A 12677-nucleotide genomic window follows, 5' to 3' on the forward strand; every position below is an offset into this window, starting at 1 on the left:
ATTGTTACCTAAGCGTCTGAAAACTTCATAGGCTGCTGTTAACTCAGCCTAGCAACTGTTTCCATGGCCTCATTTTGCCATGCTGCCTATTGCAAGTAGTAGACATCTGTTACTGATACACACACGCAAATAAAAAAGCAAACCCCAGGCGCTGCTTTTCGCGTGACTCCTCGTCGCCGACCCGGGCCTGGACTGGGCCATGGCTCTGAAGAGCAGGTGCGACGAGGCTGAATTCAGAGCCAGGGCGGGCGCGAGAAAGCAGGAGCAGGAGCACTCCAGGAACCGGCCAGGCGAGTGCCTTACCTCGTGAGGCGGTCCCTGGACAGAGGGGCCAAGGGCTCCGAACTCCCCACTTTTATTTTTTAAGTGAAGAGCTCTTTTACTTGGAAGATTTTGGCATCCCGAGAGGTGCTATGGGACTTGAAGGCAGTAGACATTTTGTTATAGATGATAAAATGGTCACCAAATGAACATTCCCTGCCTTGAAGATCTAGTGAGGATCCATAACCCTCCTTACCAATGACCTTGGCGTTGGGACAAGGTAAAATTCGCTGTAAAATTCACTCCTTCTCAGACTCATCACATCCTCGCTGATGTTTTGTTTAGTTGTTTTACATGGTTCTTGGCCTGATTGTTTGCAGTTTTGTCAGGGCGCAGCAGAAGCTCCTAAGTAGCTTAGAAGTTCATGGAATCTCTTCACTGGTACAACTTACACTATTATTTGTATTACAGTGTGGGGTAAGGGTGAGCAGACATTTCTCAAGGCCACTGTTTACAAACACAGCATGCTGCCACTTGACTTTAGAAGGTCAAGAGAAATAGCTTTGAACAATGGGTGAATGTACCATAGACAGGACATTTCCTTTGATAACAGGAATATAGCCTTTGTGCTAATAAAGTGCTTTAAAAATTAGTGTGCAATTTTTAGTAATTAGCATATAATTTTAGTTATCAATTGATTCATAACAAACAGATTAATTAGGAACCCCACTCAGTCATTTATCTAAATGAAAAGTTCTGTTAAATTGTATTTGTGGGCATTGATCAAAGCTAATGGGAAAAAGAGATTGAGATGAAAATCACGGGATTAAATTTTTAATTAGTTTGCCCCCTGAACAATTGCTTGGTGTGACACAGTGATTGATTGGCTACTTACGCCTGCCCAGGAAGGATGTGGCTCCACTACCAAACCTCTGAACACAAAAGTGTTTTACAAAAGACTGAATATTTTATTCAGTTATCTTTCTCTTTATTCCTGCTTAACAAGGAATTGAAAAGGAAGGCAGCATCTGGGATCTCAAAGTCCTTTGTCTGGTGATACATATAAAGTATGACATGGAAGTTAGTTCATTAATATAAAAAACTCAACATGTGTAAAACAAAACTTGCCATTTCCATTTCCCAACCTCTTCTCCTCCCAGGGTTCTTTACTTTTAACCAGTGGTAACACTGCACATCAGTGTGCTCAAAGCAAAATCCCAGGAGTAATCTTGAAATCCTCTTTCTCTCATTCCCCACAGCTTGTCCATTAACAAGTTCCATCAGCTTTTCTCCCAAAACATATCCAAAATCCACCTGCTCTTTGCATCTCTACCTTCCTAACTCAAGCAATATCATCCTTTACCTGCTTACCTGCAACCCTCCTTAATCTGGACTCCCTTCTTCTAATCTCATGACGCATTTCCTCCAGCACCCTCCCAGTCCGTTTGCCACATAACAGTCAAAATATTTGTTTAAAACATATATTGGGGACTTTCCTGGTGGTCCAGCGGTTAAGAATCTGCCTGCCAATGCAGGGGACATGGGTTCTATCCCTGGTCTGGGAAGATTCCACATGCTGTGGGGCAACTAAGTCCGAGGGCCGCAGCTCCTGAGCCTGAGCACCCTAGAGACTGTGCTCCACAACAAGAGGAGCCGCTGCAGTGAGAAGCCCACCCACCACAGCAGAGCAGCCCCTGCTCACCACATCTAGAGAAAGCCCGCCAGCAGCAACGAAGACCCAGGACAGTCAGAAATGATTAATTTAAAAAATATATTATATTCTATAATTCCTCTACCTTGAACCTCTCTTTGTCTTCCCACACTCATTGACAAGCTCTGTGTAACTCCACGTGACCTGGATTTGCCTGTGACTATCCTCCACCTCTCTGTTCACTGTGATCCACCACGATGTCAGTCTTCCAAGTCTGGACCTGCCTTAGGGCCTTTGCACGAGTTACTCGCCTGGAACCCTTGTGGCTCAGCTGGTAAAGAATCCACCTGCAATGCGGAAGACCTGGGTTTGATCCCTGGGTTGGGAAGATCCCCTGGAGAAGGGAAAGGTTACCCACTCCAGTATTCTGGCCTGGAGAATTCCAGGGACTGTATGGTTCATGGGGTCTCAAAGAGTCAGACATGACTGAGAGACTTTCACTTCTTTTTTTCTAGATGTTTGCAGAGCTGAATCTCTTGGTTTCTATCTAAGTTTAAATGCTATCTCCTCAAATAAGCCCTTCCTCTGCCACCCACACTTCAGTAGCCCCCATGACTCCCTGTCACACCATCCCAACTCACTTTCATCACAGCACTCCTCATTACGGCTGTCTTCTTGTATCTTTCTTCCTTTGTTTATTGACTGCGTGCCAAGTCGCTTCAGTCGTGTCCGACTCTTTGTGACCCTATGGATTGTTTATGGACTAACCCCACCCTAATAATACATAAACAACGAAAGTAAAGATCTTTGTCTTTCTTGTGTGTTACTGTATCTCCAGGGCCCCAAATAGTCTTCAATACATGAATGAAAGAATGCATGATTGAATAGATTCTCTTGGCACCAAGCCATTATCATCTCATCTCATCTCAGGTACACCGACATAGGAAGGTTGGGAAAGGAGAGGGGACCAACTGCCATATGGAGTGGACCTTAGGACATGAGAGGAGAGAGTCAGGGACACAGAATGGAGAGTCAAGAGAAACACTGTCTGAGGTGGAGAGGCTGGGGGATCATGAAGGAACGTGGAAACGATAGTGTGCAGTTCTTCAGAGATAGCCTAGAAATCTTAAAATGTGTGCAAGCATGTGCCTTGCACACACATACTCACATACAGTCCAGCCTGAAGGACAGTGGCTCTCACATCAGCTCTGTGGCACCCGTATCTTCCAGAACACTTTCCCGCTAGAGACGCTTAGACTGTAGTGTCAAAAAGAGTCTGAATCAGAGGTCTGGTGGGGCCCACACGTCTGCTGCCATATAGTGCTTGTCAGCTGGTCTCATTCTTGGTCAGGACAGTGAGTTTGCAGTAAATACGAGCAGCTTGGAGACGCCAGTGGGCCATCCTGCGGTGGTCCTATGGAGCCACCCCGTCGGGCTTTCCCTTCATGGACCTCAGTTTTCCCCAAATATAAAGTGAAAGCCCTACCTGGAGTCCTGTGTAACTTTAAAACTCAGCCTTCACTGAAGGCAGGTGTGTGGGGTCTTCTCCTTCCTGGGGATCAATGGGGAGGGGCTGCTGGTTAGAAAACCTCGAACCAGAGGCTCCATCCTAACTTGGTGATTCCACTTAAATGACATATTTTGTGTAAAAAGCCCTTTACCATATTATGCCATCTAATATTTATGTTGAGAACTGATGAAAACGTCAGGAGCAAATGACGCTGCTGTGAAACTGTGTGGAAATGGCTTGGATTCATTCTCTGACTCAGGTGGGAGGGAAGAGCTGGGGGTAAAGGAGAGAATGCGACTGTCACCGACGCTCAGGTCTGAAAAAATAAAGATGGAGCTTAGAATTTAATCCTTTCATGAAGCTTTTTTACCCCCAGTGGGTCAGTAAATTCTAGGATTAGTCTTCTCTCTTCTGTTCACCTCTTGGTTGAAGCTTTTGTCAATCTTTACCCCTTCAAGGCTGCTTGCAATATATTTTTGTTTTTAAAGCTGAACTGCAAACTTTCTTCAGAACCTATCCAGTGTCCTACGTTGCATTTCATTTTCACGTCTCCTTGGGCTTTTCCAACCTGTGCCAGCTCCTCATTTTTTTTCCTTGTCTTTCATGACTTTGACACTTCTGAAGAGGTCTGTTGAGTTATTTTATAGACTGTCCTCAGTTTGGACTTGTCTGATGTTTTCTCATGATTAGACGGGGTTTTGAAGTTTCTGCAGGAAACCTTCACAGAAGTGCTGTGTCCTTCTCAGTGTACCATGTCAGGGGTCCCTGATGTCAGTATGTTTCATTCCTGGTGATGATAACCTTGACTACTTGGCTTAGGAGGTGTCTGTCAGATCTTCCCTGTAAGGTGGAGAACTCCATTTGTAATTAATGTATATCTGGGGGCGGGGGGAGGCTGTGAGGCTCGCTGGACGTTATTTGTAACCTGATTTTCCTTCTACGTGCACATCAGGGCAGGTGGTGTGTTTTTAAGAAGACTTTGTTGCTATAAGAAAGACCTGTGGCTACATCTTGAGAGACAGAAAGAAAATGGCAGGTTTAAGGCAGTTTATACTGTGTCTGGGTGGAGGGAGGGGTACACTGACAACTGAATGGAGCTCAGTTCCTTTTGTCCATGAGTTAATTCAGCAAATGTTTGTTAATAAATGCTAAATTTTTTTTTCTAGTGTCTACAATTTGACACTGGTATTAGGCTCTACATCTGTCATCTCAGTTCTATTTTAAAGTAGATATCATCACCCATTTTACAGATACGGATCCTGAAGTTTAAAGAAGCAAGTTGCTCAAAGACATGTATGTGGCAGAACTGGGACTTGAACCCTGGCCTGTCTAACTCAAAAGCATGTTATTTCCATGACACCAAGCTCGCTCCCTTCTATGGGTCAAACACTGTGATCAGTGCTGAGGACACTGAAGCGCAAGACACGGGTTCAGGAAGAGCTGCGGTCCCAGCGTGGGAGGGCTTTGGAAGCAGCACGGAAGGCCTGGGGAAGAACCATTGCTTGGGTGTCATCCTTTTTTTCCGAGAACCACTCAGCTGATTTTTCTCAAGTTTTTACTGAGTCAGGGTAGACTTGCCAGGCTGCCTTCAGCGCAAATAGTTACCCAGACATGGGTGGTGTGCTTATTGCTCTCAGGGATTTATCTCAGCCACCCTCTGAGGTGGGTATATTTTCCCCACTTAGCTCATGAGGAAATCAAGGCTCAGAGCAGATAACATGCCCAAAGTCACCAGCTAGTAAGTGATTAAACTGAAACTTGGTCCCAGATCTGACTGATTTCAAGGTTTTCAAGACCCCTTGGTCCACCAGGGATTCCGAATTCCAGCATCCTTACCACCAATGGGGCTGTGCATCTGTCGTCTTCTCGTTTGTAGAAAGGCTGCTGGGGATCACATTGTGCCTGATGGTCGCTGACAGCAGTGCATTTGCAACGAGTCTTTTTTTGTTCAAACCGAAAGATCTTTGTATGGCTTTTGCTTTTTTAAACCACCTCCTCCCACAGTCAATTCATGTCAACAGAAGGAAAATGGAAAGTGATGACTCTGAATCATTTGTGACATATAAAGTCTTACTTTACCAACAAGCATCTTCCCCAAGAGGTACGGCGTACAGCAAGTCAGGTCTCCATGCCCCCTGGCATTTGATGAGAGAGTCTAGTTCCTCCTAAAGTCAATGCTTGAAAGTGAAGTGAAAGTGAAATTCGCTCAGTTGTGTCTAACTCTTTGCAACCCCGTGGACTATACAGTCCATGGAATTCTCCAGGTCAGAATATTGGAGTGGGTAGCCATTCCCTTCGCCAGGGGATCTTCCAAACCCAGGGATCAAACCCAGGTCTCCCGCATTGCAGGTGGATTCTTTACTGTATGAGCCACCACGGAAGCCCAAGAATACTGGCGTGGGTAGCCTATCCTTTCTTCAGGTTATCTTCCCCACCCGGAAATCGAACTGGGGTCTCCTGCATTGCAGGCAGATTCTTTACCAGCTGAACTACCAGGGAAGCCCATAGAGTCAATGCTTAGTAAATAATATTTGCTGCTGCTGCTGCTGCTGCTAATAGTTTGTGACCTTCATGTTGCCAGGCATTGGCTGAACTGTCCAGTGAAGGAGGGGATGAAAAGGTCTGTCATTCTCCTGCCTCTTCCATTTTGACATCTCCCTTGGTGTTCTTAGGTGATTGACCTTTCTATTTTTTTTAATCAGTGTTGAAAATGAAAAAGTGAGGTGGAGTAGCTGCCCTTAGTGATTGGAAAAGAAAGGAAAACTGATTATTAGCAGGGCTGGGGATTGGGACGGGGAGATCAGTTGACAATCTGGTTTATTACAATCATTCCATTTTTTGTCTCTACCACATATAGTTCACTGATTATCTTGACTCTGCTGCTACCATTCTGGTAGAGGAGATGAGAAAGAATGGCCAAAAGATAAGATGATCAGTGGCTGTGAAAAAGAACAGGGCATAAGAAATTGGGAGATGCTCTTGTTTTCCTCATCTTAGTTTGGAATCCCCCAGACTAGACCTAGACTCAAGGATTCAAGTGTAGGTAACTTATTTGGAAGGTGCACAAACCATAGGCAGGGAATTGGGGAGAATGAGCTGGAAAAGGTAAAAGGTCAATAAAGGGATGTGTTGTTATCAAGCTAGCTGATACTGAAGGAACTAGAGCTACTGGTGAACCCTGAGATGCAGTGGTCCCAGGTGGCGCCAGTAGTAAGGAATCCACCGGCCAATGCAGGAGACGCAAAAGACACAGGTTCGATTTCTGCATCAGGAAGAAACCCTGAGTAGGGAATGGCACCCCACTCCAGTATGCTTGCCTGGAAAATTCCATGGGTCAGACACGACTGAGCAACTGAGCACACACACAGAGCATGTGTCAGAATTATCCAGGGCTCCCCCATCCCACCCCGGGAAGGAAGCTGGGGTGTTTATACATCAACTTCAGAGTGTCAGGGATTGAAGGCTGTTCCCATGAGGTGTGCTGGGTCCACAAAGTGGTTTCCACAGCTTGGGAGAAAGCTCTCAGGCAAAGAGATGCAAATGCTGGCAGTCAGAAGTCAACCAGTGTTCACTGAAGTGGAAAGGCTGTGAGATGGGCAATAATAACATCCTCTAAGTTCCCTTAAAACAAGCAAAGCATCCAAGCTTCCCCCAGGGCTCCCCATATCATTAAATGTACCTCCACATACCCAGCTTCTGATGCCGAAGACGTTACAATTTTCCTTGATAGGTTTTTTGGTTTGGATTTTTGTTTTGTGTGTGTTTGTTCTTGCCACACATTCAGTCTAACCCCAAATCCTACACATTCTATCTTCAAAATATATCTTGAATTCTACTATTTCTCACCATCTCCATCATCATCTTTCACTAGATTTCTACAATAGCTTCCTAGTCTGAATTCTTGTTTATATGCTCATCCCCCACATGGTAGCCAGAGTAATCTTTTAAAACTTAGATCACTTTACTCCCCATCTCAAAACCATCCCCTTTTCACTCTTAGAATAAAACCTGAAGTCCTTACCAAGTTCCACATGATCTGGCTGCTGGCTGCATCTTTGATTTCAGTTTGTATCCACTCTCCTCCTCACTCACAGTGCTCTAGCCAGATTGATTTTCCTGGCTGCATTCCTGCCTCAGGGCCTTTGCACCTGTTCTGTCAACATAAAACACTCCTCTAGATGTTCACTCAATCAGTTTATTCAGGTAGTTGCTCGAATGTCACCTCTGTAGGGAGCACTTTTTAAAATACTCTGTCTAGAAAATAACCTTTTGTTACTCTTTGCTCCTAACCTGGTTTTATTTATTTATTTCATAGCAGTAATCATGACCTGGCTGATTTTAGTTTATGGTTTTATTTATTGCCCACTCCTGAACTAGAATATAAATGCTGTCAGGTGGAGGACTCTGTTGCACTAGCCCAGCCCCTTGAATAGCATCAATTCATCATAGGTATTCAATAAATACTTGCTAAATGAATGGATTAATAACTGTTTACTGGTCCTGCTGAGATCACCCATCAGTTAAGAATTTTCAGAACAGACAGGAGAAATTGCAGACCTTAGCATGATAACTGCCTGCCTGCATCTTTCTCCTAAGCTGGCTCTAATGAAAAATACAGTCTTAGCAGAGTCATGAAGGTCTCAGGGCTACGGGCTACTTCCAATATGTTCTTTAGGGAATACATTACAATTTACAACTTGTTCATTTATCTTTCTGCTTGCCTCTCCTAGAACAGTAGAGGGAAAATCAAGATCATTAATTCTACCTGTTTGGTGATGAAGATGAAATGTAGTTTTGTTTTTTAATAAGCTAGATTGCAAAGTTAGTTATCTCCCCAAGTGCCTCGCATGTAGTAGGTGCAGACTACAAGCTGAGTGAGTGGACAGTATCGTCACTTTGACATTTATGTTGCTTGCTCTGCAGAAGATATTTCATTGTACAGCCCACACTCTTAAAGATGCCAAAAAGTGGGGGTACTTTCTTCATCACTGCCCCCCAAACCCAAGAAACCCTTAACTAACCACACCCATCTCCTCTCATACATACCACCCCATGTTCCCCAAAATAGTAACGTCAGCTCTATCTTTTGTGTGTGATTTAAGACTATCTAGTTTACCCCGTTATAAAAATAGCACAGGCTCATTTTAGAAAAATTTATAAATTATAGAAAAATAAAAGAGAAAGATTAAAAATAACACATCGTTCTACCACCCAGGGATAACCACTGTTAGTATGTGGCTGTATTTCCTTCCAGTGTTTCTATGTATATTTGTGTACAGTTTAAATATACAATTTATCTTTCTTTTTTACTTAACATCGTAACAAACATTTATTCTTAGTATTCAACCCTTTGCGCACATCTTTTTAAATAGCTGTGGAATATTACATTTCCCCGTTGTAAACCATTTTGCTTATTTTATATTTTTCAAAATTATAAATAATTCTGGGATAAGCATCCTTTGATGTGTATCTTTGCTGGCACTGCTCATTATTTCTTTAGGATAGAGCCCCAGAAAAGGAATCACTAGTTCTAGAGGATACAAACTCTTAAGACATTTTGTGAGATTTCATTTTGATTTCTAAAACTGTTTGAATGTGACTTCCATAAAAGAGCTCCAGGAAAGCAGATTGCCTCTAAGAATTTACTTCCAGTTTTGAAACGTTTCAGGCCCAGACTGTTTTAGCATTCAGTTTAAATGAGCACAGAAATCTTCTGTAGCCTGTCTCCACTTCAGATTTCTTCCCGCTCTAATAAAATGTGGCAACAGCATTATAAAAATTGTTCTTTCGTAAACAGTCTCTTTTGTGTTCTCAAGGATTGTTTTCTGAAGTCTTTCTGGTGGGTATTGGGTTTATGTCTAGAATTGCGTGGAGAATTTTTGCATGCCTGCTCATGATGTCTTAAGGGTTTAGTTATGCTTTATGGTTGTGTTTTGTCTTTTTTTTTCATTGCCAAAAGGAAGTTCAGATTTCATGGCAATGAAACCTGCTTTTACAAGTCTATCTGAGTCCAGCCTCAAAAAGCCAGGACTCCTTTGGCAGGGACTGCTTTGGGGAACACCATACGAGTAAGGAATTTTCTTCCTAAGGCTGGGTCAGCCTGGAAAAGGCCTTGCCAAAGATAGTTTATAAATGGGGGGAAACCATGGCTTTTTTAGATAGGATGGGTCAGACATGATATAAAATATCCAGGAAACATCCAGAAGAGTCAAGGGTTCTAGAGTGGTTTGGAAAGTTATGGTACAGCCATACTCATGCCATATGCGTGCCATCTCATGCAAGCAACCTTATTAAACAGAATGAACCCAGCATCTCTGTATTGACCTGAAGAGATATCCAGGTTCTTTTGTTAATTCTAAATAGTAAGTTGTAGAAAAATATGCATGGTTTGATCTCATATTTATAAAAAATAAAAAAGGCAAAAATTGAGTTCAGGGGAATCTTTAATATCTACATGAACTGAAAGAAATACATGAAGAAACATACATGAAACTGTTGGTAACTGGCTCCTTAGGAATGCGAAATTTGGGTCAGAGAAGACTGAGAAGACCTCGGCTTTACACGACTCAGTTGAATAATGTGTTACAAAGAGCAGGTATTACTTTTGTAAGTGATAAAAAAATTATACAAGAAAGCCCCCAAAAGGGGGGGGGAATACTGGAGAAGAATGGCCTGAGAAGGGAACTCGGTTCGGGAGCTGGTTGACAGGCGCCCTGCAGAGTTGGATATACCCTCTGGGAGAGATGGGTTCATCCCAGGTAGGAAGGCCCCGCTTCCCAGACAACTGGGGCTAGGCGGGCCATGTCCTTCCCCTGGCAGCTGGTAGAGAATCAATTGTGCTGGCATTCACCTGCGATATCACATTTTAAACGGCTTCTGGAAAAAATAATTGGAACAATCCAGACAGAGGCAGGAGTTGCTATCTCAGGTGGTGCTTGCGGAGAAGACCCTGCCTGCCAATGCAGATGTAAGAGATATGGGGTTCGAGCCCCGGGTGGGGAAGAACCCCTGGAGGAGGGCATGGCAACCCACTCCAGCATTCTTTCCTGGAGAATCTCATGGACAGAGGAGCCTGGTGGGTTACAGTCCATGGCGTCGCACAGAGCTGGACACAACTGAAGCGACGTAGCACGCAGGCACGCACTCTGAGGGCTTGAGGGAGGGTGACTAGCAGCTGAGAGAAGAACAGCCTTTAAAAGTTCCAGAATGGAAAAGATGGATCCAGCCTCAGCCTCTGAGCACACTTCTAGTCATCTGCGAGACGGACCACAGGCTTTGAAATGGAGACAGTGCCCAAGGCTTTCATTAACCTTCTTCTCTGGAGCCAGTGCCGAGGTGTGTGTCTTTGAAGAAGGATGGCTCAAAAGTGACACGATTTTCAAACATGATTTGTTTTATATTCTATTGCTGAATTGGGGTGTGTTTACAGTGAAAGAATGATTTAGATGATGACGAGTCAGCTGGAAATATAAAGGCATAATTGAATCTCCGAGTCTATTAAAGACTCTTGTCCTGTATCTTTGGGTTGACATTTTATTACAGAGGCCAACTTGGCTCTTGCCTTCAGTTTCTTTTCTTCCCTTTCTTATCTTTCAAATATTAGATTTTCCCTTCCCCCAATGAGAAATTTTGAAAAAAATCCTCGGAGGAGAGCCAGGATGTCTGAAAGGAGCACCTGGGGGAGGTGGCATCACATGGCAGGTTGGCACAGGGACTCTGAGCATTGGCACAGTCAATTGTTACCCTCAAAACCTCTGCATCCCCAGCCCTGCCACCAACTTGCTCTGTTTCCTCAGGCAAATCAGGTCATTCCTGGGGTCCCCTTGTTCCTCCTACCAGTGGAGTTCTTGACAGCTAATAGCTCCAGCGAAGCCCAGAAAAGCAACACAAGAAGTGCAAAGGCCGATGATCAAAATAACCCACCCTGATTCCTTTGTAGAAGGATAATATCGTGTCACTGGGGACTGCTCTCAGTAAGTGGGTCTTTTTTTTTTTTCCTCTGAAGAGGCTGGAACCTGTTCTCAGGGCTGCTAAAATGGGCCTTGTTCTGCAGTCTGATCTGCTGGCGACCTGTGTCCACTTTACTGAAACTGGCCGGGGGCCCTGGCACCGTCAGGCCACGTGGGCCGCCAAATCGCAAGGCCCTTTCTTTTGAGCAAATAGCATCACACACACTGCCATCGAGAAAATGAAAGCATTCACAGTGGCACAGCGTCCAGCTTCTCTCTGTGGCCTTCAGAAACAATTTTGTGACCAGGGAAGGGCAGGAGACAAAGGTCTTTCTATCTGATCTGCTCACCAAGCTGGCGTTGGATGGTGGCGGGCCTCTTTCCCTGGTACCATGTGGATCGCTATCACCCCATTTGTATCCTCTCTTTGAGTAGACAAGGCAGGCAGGCAGGCAGGCAGAGGGATCTATTTCAACTGCCCTTGACTCTGTTTATAATCACCAACATGAAAGGAAGGGAAAGAGATGGAGTTTATAGGACTGGGTCTTTGTGTAACCTAATTTATCTCTCTCCAGCAGCAGTGGGCTGAGCAGTTTCTTCTTTTGTTTCCGATGCAGGAAACTGAAATATGAATCTATGTTGATGAGAGAATAAAGGAACTGAAAGAGGCATAAATCTTATCTTCTTGCAACCCTCGAAGATCAGCTTCTTGTGAAGAAGGGGATTATACTTCTGTAATTAACTGCTTTGCAGCTCCTGGTGATGGCTCAGAGCTGAATAATAGCACCCGGCGAAGTTGCATGAAAGGCGGGCAGGCGGGCTGGTGCAGCCGTGGATCATGAACAATGGTCTCGGGCCTGACATCTTTCCCAGTGCCCAGCTCGCAGAGAGTCCAGCCAGGAGATATTTGTTCCCTGTCTAGCAGCATTCACAGCAGAGAGAGTAGAATTACAGAGCAAATAGCTCACAGGGACCTGTTCCGCTGTAGGTTGGCAGCTGCCACGAGGTACCTGGAAGACCTCCACCGGGTTTTCACCCTTCGTGTTCCAGCTGCTGACTAAAGCTCGGTGGGGGTTACTGCCCCTTTCCAGCTGTGAGATTTGGGGGAAATTGTCTCACTTCTCTGATCTGTGCATTACCATCCAGGAAATGCAGGGGGTCTTGTAGAGTTTTGGGGAGGAAGCGTTTAGATCACATGTATAAGCAAATCACTTATCACACTGCCTGGCACCTCACAGGTAATCAATAAATGCTAGCAATTATTATAATTACTTCGTGGAATACAAATGGATGGCGAACTCGTCAC

General features: G+C 44.4%; 1 long non-coding RNA gene across 1 annotated transcript; it reads left to right on the top strand.

Annotated features, from left to right (window-relative positions):
* The first annotated feature begins 121 nt into the window (after window positions 1-121).
* LOC145525317 (uncharacterized) lies at window positions 122-2711 on the top strand. The gene is made up of 3 exons (XR_014068100.1): window positions 122-541; window positions 2096-2246; window positions 2428-2711. It is a non-coding gene; the product is annotated as an uncharacterized LOC145525317 (long non-coding RNA).
* The last annotated feature ends 9966 nt before the right edge of the window (window positions 2712-12677 follow it).

Source organism: Giraffa tippelskirchi, chromosome 11, assembly GCF_054371585.1.
Source record: "Giraffa tippelskirchi isolate mGirTip1 chromosome 11, T2T-mGirTip1v1.2.pri, whole genome shotgun sequence".
NCBI classification, from domain to species: Eukaryota; Metazoa; Chordata; class Mammalia; order Artiodactyla; family Giraffidae; genus Giraffa; species Giraffa tippelskirchi.